This window comes from Lepisosteus oculatus, unplaced genomic scaffold (genome assembly GCF_040954835.1).
Source record: "Lepisosteus oculatus isolate fLepOcu1 unplaced genomic scaffold, fLepOcu1.hap2 HAP2_SCAFFOLD_87, whole genome shotgun sequence".
NCBI classification, from domain to species: domain Eukaryota; kingdom Metazoa; phylum Chordata; class Actinopteri; order Semionotiformes; family Lepisosteidae; genus Lepisosteus; species Lepisosteus oculatus.
The window spans coordinates 258,321-272,229 of record NW_027168425.1 but is presented as its reverse complement, the minus strand read 5'-3'; the positions used below and the strand labels follow the sequence as shown (position 1 = coordinate 272,229).

The 13,909-nt window shown below is 44.3% G+C and overlaps 1 non-coding gene across 1 annotated transcript; it reads right to left on the bottom strand.

Annotated features, from left to right (window-relative positions):
• Nucleotides 1-8,356: 8,356 nt before the first annotated feature.
• On the bottom strand, nt 8,357-8,429 carry trnar-acg (transfer RNA arginine (anticodon ACG)). Its single transcript has one exon. It is a non-coding gene; the product is annotated as a tRNA-Arg (tRNA).
• Nucleotides 8,430-13,909: the final 5,480 nt, after the last annotated feature.

The following is a 13,909-nucleotide window of genomic DNA, read 5'->3' as shown; positions in this document are numbered from 1 at the left end:
TTAGCTGCTATCCTGTGCTAGAGCCTGTCGTGGTAAGCAGTGGATGACAGGATCTAGCACAGATACTAATGAAACACTGTTAATGAAAGATAAAACACTTGAGTCTTATTTTAGTTTTCCATTTCCCTTTCATTTGTGATGTACTGTACAACAGGCCACAGAACATGCACAAAAACAGATATGCACACATTCACACCAGGCAATGACAGTCTGCCCAGTCAGAATCTGAGCTGAGGTATCAGAATTCTGAATTCCCTGAATTCTGTCATGGATCATCCACAATAAGGGCAATGTTTGAGCACGAGGATCCCCAGGAGAGAGCCTAGTAACATAAATCTTGGAGCAAAAGCAGATGATTAACTTCATAGTTTGTGTGGTTGAGCCAAAGTTGAGCATGAGGATATGTGAGTCACCATTCTTAGAAATGGATCCAACTTCAGACAGGCGTCAAAAGTAAGAGTATACAGTGCTGGGGCAATGACACTTCAATGATCAGAAGGATAACAAGAGTTTTAATGCATTGAAATTGATTTTCTGGTGATGCACACTGTCATGGAACTATTAATTTTTTAAGGATCACTTACTGACGTCAGACAGCTGCCAATTCTCCAGACTGGAAGGATGAACAGTTTATCCCCCTAGGTACCATATTTCCATATTTCGAAGCATTGGAATAATACATGTCATACAGCAACATAAAAACAGGAAGACAAGTATCACAGCCCCTATAATCGGTGTTAGTAACTTAAAAGAAAAACATTCCCCCTGGCCCAAACAGTGATTCTAACCAGGAGAGAAAAGCCGGTGTATCTTTTATGCCTCTCTCTTTATTCACCTTGTCTTTTAGTTCTTTTAAATGCTGAATAGCGAGCGTAAGATTTCCGTAATCATAGTCATTAGCTGGAATATATGTACAACAGGAGTCTCCTACTAAAGCATAGACTCCTCCAGATGCTGCATTTTGAAGGTCCAGCACGAACCTGTTCTGAAGTGCCATTAATCTAACTCCCCTTAATTCTTGTTTGATAGCGTCTAAGCCTTCTAACATGATATTAATAAAAGAGTACATTTCATAAAAAGTCGCATGGGTGAGGCTGTAGAATGAGGCATTAAAGCACATATATAACAAGATGCATTAAATTTCTTTAACTTTACAGTATGATTTATAAATTTATACCACAAATTACTCATATCCCCCTCATTATCAGTTTCATTCAGCCAGTTTGTATACAAAGAGGCTTCGTGTTTAGATTCTTCCTCTTTTGGGGTGGTGACAGGCTTCTACATAAAAAGGAAAAAGGCTGTGCACATCAGTCCCAAGCAGGTTATCCCCATCTGTCCTTGTGGAGACATCACTCCTGCGCTTTGTTCAGTTCGTTTGTGACCTTTTTACAGTGGGAAGCATGAATCCAGGGCACCATTTCTGTGACCTTCACAGCAGTGGCAGTGGTCAGCAGCACCTGGTACAGCCCCCTCCACCTGAGTGAACACCATTTCTTTTTCCTGAAGTCTTTCACCAGAATCCAGTCTCCTTATTCACTCATTAGTTCTTACAGCACAGGTAAATCCCTGTGGGCTGGAGCCCAGCATAATCCTAGGCTTTTTTGGTCAACATTGGTCAACAGATTGGTCAACAACTGGGTAATAACTCTTAGAAAAATCTACACATTGTTCCCCTGCCTCAGCTGTGACGTTTTGTAGAACAATACTAGCTGAAGTTGTAAAATTTCTCTTTGTTCCGTTCCTGCAAAACATCTTATTATGAACAAACAAACCACAATAATCATTTGCATCTAGGGGAATCACTCCCAAGGGTAACCCCCCTTAAAGCTATATTGTTCTACCCATCAGGTTCTGCCACTAGATAAGAGAATCTTTCCCATGAAATCATTTTTTGACCTTCATGATCCCTTCAGGGCGTACAATTAGCACAGAAGCAGCAGCTTTAGTCCACATGTTTTTCAAACAGGATATTAACGATATGATCATAACGAATAATACCAGACCCACAAATATGTATTGAACCAGAGACCCTCTCCATGTTCCTAGCACAGACTGTAGCCATGCACCAATACCCCAATCATCTGGATTGCAGGATTTACGAAGAAAATTATTTTCGCAGTAATTAATTTATTATATTTACTATATTTATTATACAAGTGTAAATTAATTACTGCGAAAATAATTTACTTCGTACACTGTGCAGAGTGCCGTATACTCCTAGTTGCGGCACACACGATACATACAGTAAAAAGCCTCAGGCACTGTGTTAGATGTGTTTTCGACGTTATATATGCGTTTATTAATGTCGTCGATTTTACGGTTGCAATTCGACGTTGATTATACGTCGAGGCGACGTATATATACGTATAGCCGTATTTTCGCCGTGAATATACGTATATGCGACGAATCAATGCCCACTGGGTAAACTCTTGAGCAAACTCTGAACCAGCTCTAAGGAAACTAATCCGATTAGACGTTACTTTGACTCATCTTTTTACGCTCAGTGCTGGATTGCTCAAACTCCAGCTAGGGTTAGGGTTAGCATTCCCACGCTACTTAGACACTTTGTTTACGCTCAGTGCTGGATTTTGGGAACTTCAGGACGAGTGGGAATTTTCTCCTATCTGTCAATTCTGTTTTGTTTTGGAGACTCTTGGGTGCCTATGTTGTACAGTGCAGCGTGAAGGAAACATTTTCCAAAACTGTGTCAGCTCAAAAGTTGTAAGAAAACCTCTCCAGCTGCTTTAACTCTCTTCATTTTTGTCATTTAATGTGACACTCGATGTATAACTGGAGCCTCACATATGCAAATGGTGAGGCTCCAGTTCGACACCACTTTACAGTATCTGACAAAAGCATGGCAGACTGTGCCATGACCGGCAGATAACTTCTGCTTATTTTTACCATATTAAACATTGGAAATCCTCCCAGTTGCATTTGTGACACTTGATTTTGACTCCACCTAAGACACTCTTAAATCTTCAAACACTTTTCTCTTCTCCCGCAACACTCTTGTCTGTCGGCACTATGTGGCAGCGTTGCATGACAACCCATCTCACCACGGAAAGGAACCTAACAGCTTTGGTAAGAGAGGAGAAAAGAACATGGCCCGTACGGGGACCGAACCCATGACCTTGGCGTTATTAGCACCACGCTCTAACCAACTGAGCTAACCGGCCTCACGACAGTGGTCCTCTCTGTGCTGCAAAAAATCGAACTCAGGGAATTTCTTTTGCCCTCCTTTGAATAGAAAGCCGTGTAATTCAGTGTACGGGCTTTCTCGTGCAGTTTCATGGTTCTTGTAACCCAAATCCTACACTGGCCTGAAGTGTCCCCCCATTTCACAGCATTTTTCAGCTGATTTAAAATGTACCTAAAGGAGAAGCATTATTGAAGACCATCAATTACCAAGAGCTTTTGTCAAAGGTTTTGGTGGTCATTTTTAATGACCACAGAGCACTATGACCTCGGTTTTACATCTCAGCCGAAAGACAGCGCCCTTTTACAACACAGCGTCTCCGTCACTATGCTGGGACATTGGGACCCGCACAGACCTCAGGGTGAGCGCCCCCCCGCCGGCACCATTAACACCGCTTCCAGCTGGAAGCTTTGTTTTTCCCTGTAGCTTACCCTCATCCGGGTACTGACCTGGCTCACACCTGCTTAGCTTCAGTGGGTTTTCAGTTGCGAGTTGCAAGGGGATGCAAGTGATGGAGCCGCTCGCTGCAAAAGCCACTGCATTGGCCGGGAATCAAACCCAAGCCTCCCGCGTGGCAGGCAAGAATTCTACCACTGAAACACCAATGCTCAGTGTCTGGGCCTTCAAAAAAGACGCTTTTTTGGTGCTCTGTGCAAAAAGCGTCGACATCTGCTTCCAGCTGCAAAATGCCATTCGCGGACGCTGAAGAACTTATTTCCAAGGCAGCGGGTACAAGCGATTGGGCGTTTTAAAACCACCAGGAACAGCAAAGAGGCGCGCTTCTTTGCTTGCGCCGAAACACACCGACTGGAGGCGGACAACGTAGTCGGCAGGATTCGAACATGCGCGGGGAGACCCCAATGGATTTCTAGTCCATCGCCTTAACCACTCGGCCACGACTACAGCAAGCCCTGCTGCCGCTGCGTTCTTGCTACAATCTTACCTGGATCGCAAGGCGCCGGCGGAAGCCTATTTCAAAGTCGTTCTCCGTTTCAATAAAACATTTCCAAAATACAAGCCTTGCAGACAGACACGCCTCAGAGGACTTAAGGGTGGCTTCATGTCGGAATGATAAAGTCTCCCCGTCCGGACATGAAAATGCCACTTTGTTACACACAAAAAAAGAATCAACAACAGAGAAATGCCCACAAGCATTTGAAAAGCCGCACCACGTCGCACTTGAAATAGCTCTTACATTAGTGGTAGACGCAGGAATCGCCTTTTTATTTACGCTCTTACCAACGCGATGGAAAGCAAAACAAAGCAAAGCAGAGCAAAACAAAACGAACAAACGAAAACCCTCACGTCCCGCACTTGCATATAACGCCGTTACGTGCCCAAGCGGTATTGTATGTCATCCTAGCACTGCACGCCGGTGCGTATGGTATATGGGAACGAGCACACGCCACGAATCGTCTCGAATCACTCCCGACAGCTGTAAGGTGCCTTGAAGCGTGCACCCCCAACATTCTTCTTTGCGCATCTGTGATAGGTAAACTCTTGAGCAAACTCTGAACCAGCTCTAAGGAAACTAATCCGATTAGATGTTACTTTGACTCATCATTTAAGGGACCCTTGTTAATTGGAGAAATCAATGATTTCGAATGAATTCTGTATGCGTTAAAAGACAGCTATACACAGAAAACATGCAGGACACTGCTCATGATGTTTCCCGAGCCGAAACACAGTGCGTTTTTCCAAGCCATCTGACCAAGCCTGCCCCCTGAAAACTGCAGGAGATCGTGTAAAGACGTTCAAGTTTGTAACTACTGCACGCACAGGAAGCAGAATAAATTCCTCTATTCAAACTGTCAAAGGTTTGCTTTGCGAACGCTGCAGGACATCGCACAATCTCTTTTGAACAGGGACAAACGATTTCTTATGGGGCGCAGTAAGTACAGACGTTTAAAAAGCTCCACTCATGCCAATGATGCAGCATGAAGAAGCGCAACCTAAAGTTTGCATTCCTAGCACTGTTGCAACCTAGCACTGTTGCATTCCCCGCATCAGTAGCTAAGAGAATATAATTTACGACTCTTGTTAATGCAGTTTCAGAAACCAGACTGAAATTTCTCAAGTATATTATTTGAATCCATTTGATGTTGGGCAACAACTATTCTTTCAAGACTTTTAGATTGAAATGGGACCTTTGAGACAGGCCTGTAGTTGTTAAGAACTTGTGGATCCAAATTTGACTTCTTAAGGAGCGGTCTAAGAACCACTACCTTAAATTGATCATGTACGACGCCTGACGCAAGCGATGCATTCATCATACTAATTATAGGTCCTGCCAGTCCTTCGAGGGAATCTTTGACTAGCTGAGTGGGGATGGGATCTAGCAAACAGGTGGTTTACTTTGTCTTACGTCTGTGTTCATGAGTCCACCATAAGAAGAAATCTGAACAGGAGTGGTGATCATGCGAGGTCACCACGGAGGAAACCACTGCTCTCCCCCAAAAAAAAACCACCACTGCCCCTCTCAAGTTTGCTAAAGACGACATGGATGTTCCACAACTCATGGAACAATGTTCTGTGGACAGACGTGACAAAAGTTGAACTTGTTGGTAAATATGCACAGTGTTATGTTTGGAGATAACAAAACACCGCATACCAACTCCAAAACCTCATCCCACCTGGGAAGCATGGCGGAGGCTGTACGGCTTGCAATCATCGAGGGACCGATGAATTCCGAGATGTATCAGGAAATTCTACAGCAGAATGTCAGGGTGTCTGCCTGTGATCTAAAACTCAAAAGACGCTGGGTCTTGCAACATGACAAAAACAAAGGAGTACATCAACAACAGAGTGGCTGAAACAGAAGAAATTCCGTATGTTGGGATGGCCAAGTAAGAGTCCTGACACACACGCTTTCACTCATATGAGCTACACGGCTACCAAGATGATCTCAGGTGCGCCGAGCTGGTACGGAACATATTGAACTGATCGACGGCGAATTGTCTCTCAGACAGGCTTTTCACCTCTAAGCTCCCTGACTGACAGTGATCAGCTAGGTAGTAAAACAGTCAGCTGCTTCTAAGCCTTAAACAGCTGCATCTCGGCGCTTCCACGGAGAGATGATTTGAAAGCCGAACATTGCCCATTGGGAACACCTTACTATCACTAGTTTAAGAGACTCTTAAGGTCTTGCAGAGGTGCCTGTCTAATAGCATGCGCTTTGCAAGCTATAGGTGTTTAGGCTGAGGCAGAATGCCTGTTAACAAAATGTTTTTCTAAAGGGGCCTCGCACTCTTTTCCAAGCAATGGTCACCATCCCCACCGAGTGTCACAATGTAGTCATGTCCTAGGACATCACCTGTTAGTCTCCATTTGTCTGCCACCAACACTTTAGGTTACGGGGCCACAACCGCACCCCGGAGACCAGAGGAGCCGTTGGCGTTCTGGCGGCGCAGATTGGGCTGAAGGTGGGGCGCTTGAATCTCGCTGTTGGAGGCCGTCTGAAACTGACCCAAGCCTTTCCCTTGAATTAAATGTAAATAAGAAATGAACCCCAGATGCACATGGAATCAATCACGTGTTTCCTTTGAGCCGTTTCAGAGACTGCTCCAGAGTTTACCTTGCACAGATGCGCAAAGATTAATGATGGGGGTGCACGCTTCCAGGCGTCTTACAACTGTAGGGACTGATTAGAGACAATTCGTAGCTTGTGCTCATTTCCCTCTATTCCCCGTGTTGCAGTGGTAGGATGACTTAAATTCCTGCTTCGACACGTAACGGGATTATAATCAAGTGCAGGAGCTGAGGGCTTTAGTTTTGTTTCGTTTTCCATGGCGTTCGTAAGCGCGCAAATCAAAGGCAATTCCTGCGTCTAACACGAATGCTTTTGAAAGTGCAGTGTGGTGCAGCTTGTAAAATCCTTGTCCACATTTTTGGTTCGTTGATGTTTTTTCTGTCTGCCAAAGTTGCATTTTGACATCCGGACTGGGGGACTTTATCATTTGAACGTGAAGCCAGCCTTAAACCCTCTGAGGCGTGTCTGTCTGCCGGCACGAATCTTGTGAAAGGTATTTTTTTTAACGGAGAGCAACTTTAAAAAGGTTTCCGCAGCCACCTCGCAGTCCGTGTTTGATTATAGGAGGAATGCGGCGGCGGGGAGCCCGCATTTGTCGTGCTCGAGTGGTTAAGGCGATGGGCTCGAAATGCGTTGGGGCTTCCCCGCGCAGGTTCGAAACCTGCCGACTCCGGCGTCTGCCGCACGTCACCTTGTGCCTGCGCGGCAGAGGCGGAGTGCCGCTTCTCCTTTCCTGGTACTATAAAAACGCTAAATCGCTTGGCCCCGCTGCCATGGAAAGCAATTCTTCAGATAACCACACATTTTGCGTTCGCACCTCTGGTGCTCTACTTATGCCTTTGAAAACCTAATGAATAAAGCTGTAAGAACCGACACGATGTGTAGGTGCTCTTAAAGCACGCAGTAAAGAACTGTTAACAGCAAGGGTTTCAGTGGGTTAACTGAGGAGAAGGCGTGATCGCTAATTGTTGACTTTTTATTTGGTGTTAGAAACACTCTTACTGTGCATGACGTGCAACAAATGTAACCACAGAAATTGCATCACGCTTTCATGTATGCTATTGCACACACCAACGTTGCCTAGATAGAAAACCGAAATAGCCGTGGGTTTGCTTGCTGGTCTGAAGGATCTCTCTTCGAATCTCTATCATTTGTCAATGGAAGTAAAAGGCGCTGCAATCTGATACGTTCAGAATCAAACCCGCAGCTGTTGTTCGACTTTATTTCTTGACTAATTACAACTGAGTGTCGCATGAGCAGTTACATAAACTTGTCTGGTATATTTGAACACAAATGCCGTTCTTCAATTAAAACTAACAGTACATTGTCAGGGACATTCAGTTCTATACAAACAAGAGACAGACGAGAATATTTCTACCGTTCATGTGGACTACGTGTTGACTTACTGATCGGAATAATTGAAAGGTTCGGGCTCATAGCCGATGCAGTGCGTGCTAATTAGAACAGCAACGCTGAGCTCTCAGCACCGTACTGAGCCCAGGTGTTTTTCTAAAGCTGTCAGGTGCAGTTCATTTACATGAAGGAAATCTCTTACTGGGTACGATTACAATGCAGTAAGTAGCATAGACTACTTAGGGAGTAGCGCGATGCGTTTAAAAACGACCCGAGCCAGGCAGGAGTCGAACCTGCAATCTCTTGATCCGTAGTCAGACGCGTTATCCATTGCGCCACTGGCCCTGGTGTGACACTGCAGGACTGTAACCCAGTGAGATCAGCACTGCAACTAGTAAAATATTACCCCCGGTCCATTCTTTTCCAAAAGTGAGAAACACCTGTTTTCTACATTTTGTCTGTTTTAAAACCATATCTCATTAAACCAAACCAAGAGTTTGTCTTTTGCACTGATATTCTGATTCATTTCGATTTCAAAGAAAAAAAAAACATTATCTTCCAAAGCATCATAAAATTGTCCATTCTTCCAGACTCTACTTCTCTCTTGTAGTAGTACAGCAGACCTTTCCAGGTGAGCAGATCACAGAGTCCGAAATATGCTTCCTCCATCAAGTAAAGTACCTGAACATGACTCTGTCTTCATAAAAGCGCCCCTGTAATAAAGAAATTAAATCTGAAATCAAGAGGGAAGTTTCCTACTGAAGTTCAATAAGTCATCAATTTTAACCTAGCAACACATTAAAGGCTGCATCTATACAAGTACGATTCTAGAAATGCTCACCAGATTACGTTTTAAGAAGGAACTGCGCCTCAGGTTCCGCCGAGATCTTAACTTGGATGGCAGGATTCAGAGTCCGGAGTGCGGACTGATGGCGCACGGAGGGTCCACATACTGTGGATCCCTCAGTTTTCTTGCGCGTGTTTAAACCGCCAGCGTGTGACTCCCCTGTCCCCGTGACCTCATTGCTCTGCTCTCGCCTCTGTGCAGCTGAGCCCAACTCATGGTAAAGTGGAAAACAATATGCCCTCAAAGTGGGATTTACTCTGGATCGAGGATAGATGTCACCTTTTTATCGTTGAACAGGATGTATGTGATGTGGCGACTAGGTTCAATTTTGTATCCTTTTAAAAGATTAAGGACTGGGGTGAGCGTGATTTACAACCCTTTCAGCTAAGAACCCGACATGAGCACCGTTTAAGCTGCATAGACTCGGTCGTTTAACTCTTCTCCATTAGCAGGGTTAAGGTTAAAGAAAAAAAACATTGCTGACTTCTTTTTTTTTGCCAGCCGCTAGCGCTGATTAGCAATGTTTGTATTTCATGTTTTGCAAGTTGCATCCATTTTAAGAAAAACAAGTCGCGTTAAAGACAGGAAATGAATACTTGCATTTAATTAAGTCTAGCTGTAGGCGGTTGTCTGTAAGGACCAGTTCTGTTCAAGAAGACAGAACAAAGAAGGCACCACTGGGATTCGGACTCAGGATCTCCTGTTTAAGAGACAGGTGCTTTAAGCAACTAAGCCACGGCACCCCGGGAGCGCTGTCCTTTTGCAGCCACTTGGACACACCACTCAGACACATCTGCATTCGGTGTGTGCTCCGCCTGCTCGCTGAGCAAGTTGCCACCTTTACATACAATAGCAACATCGACACCAAGAGAAAGGATGACAAATGGCTTTTATCTTTAACTTTTCACGTCCAAGGAGCTCAATGTGCTTTCTGTGTACAACAGGGCCTCTGAACTCCACACTGGCCACTGAACCACAGCAGTGGCGTGCTGGCTTGACATCTCCCAAGGAAAATGTTGAAATCGCATGTGGAACAGGAAAATGACCCTCGAGTATGAGGGAAAAAAATGAAAAAGATCATCTGGAGCGCGCTAGCTCATGTCCGGACAGTCCAGTTTCCCCGACGAGGCGATGGCGATGGAGTGCTAATCCATTGTGCTCTGCACGCATGGGTTCAAATCCCATCCTAGTCGCTCTCCATGTCTGACACGTGTGCCTGTTCGACATTGGCCCTCCTGTCGTTTGCTCCGGTACTAGAGCCGAACATTTTCTAGCGGTGGCTGAACATGGTATAGTAGGTTAACGTCGGTATCGAGCAGTAACAGTAACAGTATTTACGTGCCGCTGCTGCCAAGTGGCTCTGGGTTGAGACTGCGTTTTCACTTACTTGCAACGCAAAAGGAGAAAGCGATTTTTGACAGTCTCTCGAGAGACTGCGCTAGGTGTTTAGGCATAGACTTTGTCAGTTCCCCCTGGGATGATGGCCTCTCAAATAGCTTGTGATTCCTCTAGACGTTTATACAGTAGAAGCCTGCTTCGTGGCTTAAATCCAAGCTAAGGAAACGAGTTAGAGGTCTGTTACGACCCCAAGTGTCTAGGGGTAAAGGGGTGTATCATTTAGGATAATTCTTTTGGAAGCAGGGGGATTCTGGTGAGGGAGTAGTAAGCGTGATAAGGGTAAGGAACTAGAGTGGTGCCAAAGAAAAGAAAATAAACAAAATGGAGCTGGCTAGGACAGTGAGGGAAAGCTAATCTGACTACAAAAGAAAACCCGAAACACACGGTCTTCGGCGTCTTCAACACCCTAGCTAACCTGCACTGACTACCCAAAACCATACAAGACAAATGGCACTCACCCGTACTAAACTAGTGTACTAATACAAAGTCAACTAAGTGTGTAAGTGTACCCAACAACCTAAACTAACCTTATATACAAAAGTTCACACAAAAACACAAGTGAACCAGGAATACAAATAAGGGAAAACAAGAGTAATAAACAGGAGCAGGGTACAAAAGAACACAAAAGTTGAACATGTAACACTGGGGCAAGGGAATGACAAAACAAGGAAGAACACACAAACAAATGAAAGAACAAAGAAACTAATGTAAACCAACAAAACAACAAAGCCGAAGCTATACCAAAATACACAAACACAAAGCAAAACAAACCAACAAACGAAGCCGAAGCAATAACAAGAAGCAAAGCGAAGCAAAGCGAAAACCAAAACCAAACGGGACCGAAGTCAAACGAAAGGCCTCTTCTTTCTGAAAGCCTCCATGTTATATAGTGAATAAGATGTGTTCTGATTGGCTGAGGGCTGTTTGATGATGACATCATATTGAAACTGTGGTGTGATGGTTGACATTGTTTTACATAACAGAAAAAACACACACAGAACACACACTGGGACGTAACACCCCCACCCATAAAAACAAACATCTAATGTTTGGACAATGAAGACAAAACCAATCAAACAATATGCTATACTCTACCCCCAGCCAGGTCATTTCCAAGAATAAGAGTTACTCCATTAACAGGTAGCGAAGGACATACCCCAACTCTAACAAATCCAGTAACTAAACCACATTGTAGATGTACACAGTGTAAAGGCACTTTCATAAAACCCATTTCGATGCCTTGAACTAATACACTCGAACCACAGAAAGATTTATCAGACAAAGGCAGTGCATCCACAACAATAAATGACTGGGCTGCTCCACTATCTCTAAATATTTGAATTGTTTTCTGGTCTTCTGGTTTACCTTGTAGCGGCGAGGCTTATTAATAAGAAATAATTAAGTGTTTCTGAGCTTTCCCAAATTATTTCTCTGTTCATCTCTGTGGTGCAGCCACAGAGAAACTATTCATGCAAGCTGATATAAGGTTTGATTAGGACAGCTCCCAAAGGGGGATGCACTTAGCTAAGCCTGGCTATCATGATCAATGGTCATCCATTGGTGCCTATCTGTCTAGGGAGTGCCAGTTGGACATCTGGACTGCATTCCTAAGTGTCAGGAGTAAGTGACTCATATCTCACCTTGATCAACCAATCAGGGACTGGTAGGGCCGAGTAACCCACATGGGACTCTGATGCCCATGGAACTTTCAACCAATCAATGAGCTGAAGTTCCTCCAGGTAAAAACAGGCAACACAGAGAGCCTGAGAGATTCAACAAGATTCGGCTTCAGTAAGATTCAGTAAGATTCTGGAGAGGATTCTGTGGACTGTTCTAAAGGGAATTCAAAGGAGAATTCCAGGGCAGGACGGCCCAGGAGCAGAAGGATCCCAAGGGCAGGACATTCTCGCAGCGCGCCTCCTGACCATCCTGAGACTCAGCCCGGACAACCACGGAACGGCCAGTGTGTCCGAGTGCCAGAACTTTCCTTTGTTCTAAGAGTCTAGAGCGGAGGTTGCCAGAGACTAACCAGAGGATCCACTCGAGGTTAGCACCAGCAGCAAGCCTCGTGAACAGGTCGGAACTGTGGACAGCTGAATCACTATTCAGAACTAGCTCTTCATCAGGAACGAACAGGTCCTCTTCCTGACTTGCTGGGACCCACAGTCATCTTTTCTCCTGTGCACAAACTTTGCTAGTTAAAGCCAACAGTGAGCATCAGCAGCGCATCGTTGCAAGCCGCACATCACAGCCTGGCACCGAGCCAGAGAGCGCGGATTTGACAGCAACAGCCTGCAACTGTTTCTTTGTGCCCGCAGGAGATCTGAATCCCCAGAAATTGGATGAGTATTCAACTTCAATGCATTACAGCTCGAGAATTCAATTGTTATCCCAACCAGTTGATATCAATTTATTTCCTAAGAGTTATGTACTTGTTTTGAGTATCTAATGTAGAAGTTGTAACCAAGTTCAATTACGAAACGGTATAAATGAATGATATACTGAACGTATGTCCTCTTGATATGTGTAACACTTAGTAACTGACTGAATATATACCTTTTGTATTCTGATAACCCTCTCGATAAGATCTGTTAGGTTTACATGCATATTCTATGTATTAATAAATGTATCCTCGTGTATTAGTACCTGTGTGTGTGCGTTGTTTGAGTTATGTCGCATGGTTGGATTCTAAAGCCATCAAAAGAATCAACTTTGTGATTTACTGCTACAATTAATAATTGTCTCAGTAAATGCCCAAACCCTACAGAACTGGTGCCTTCAGAGAGCCACTATGATTACATATTTGGCGTCCCTGAGCCGGTTTTCTTACAACCTGTTAGCGAAATGAATCCTTCCATAATAAATGGTTCATAACTAGGGTCAGGGAGACTGTTTTCACTAGACAAAGGAATAGCAGAACGGGAGACAGTCTTAACAAACCCAGCACTCTTAGGATGTTGCTGTTGCTGCTGCTTATGTTTTAGGGCCAAACAATCTGCAATTATATGACCTCTCTTGTGACAATAAAAACATTCACGCTCCTCTTTAAGACGTGAGGAACTAGTTTTTACTGGGGGAGACTGAGACTGGGAACTTAGAGTAGACAAAGTCTTCTCCGCACGCACAGACATGAAAACATTCTTATGAGTGAGCACGAACTCATCTGCCAAAACAGCGGCTTGCGATAAAGTAGTTACTTTTTGCTCATTCAAATACACAACAATGCGTTCAGGCAAACAGTTCTTAAATTCCTCTAAGAGCATTAACTCACGCAATGAGTTAAAGTCACTCACTTTACTGGCTACAACCCATTTATCAAAGAGAGTGCCCTTCTCTCTAGCAAATTCAACAAATGTCTGGTCTGACACTTTACGATGATTTCTGAAGCGTTGTCTATATGCCTCAGGAACTAATTCATAAGCCCGTAAGATAGCAGCTTTCACAGTATTGTAATTCAAACTTTCTTCTAAAGAAAGTGTAGAACAAACTTCCTGAGCTTTGCCCACTAATCTACACTGCAAAAGCAGTGACCAAACCTCCTTAGGCCAACGAAGTGATGTGGCAATTCGCTCGAATGCAC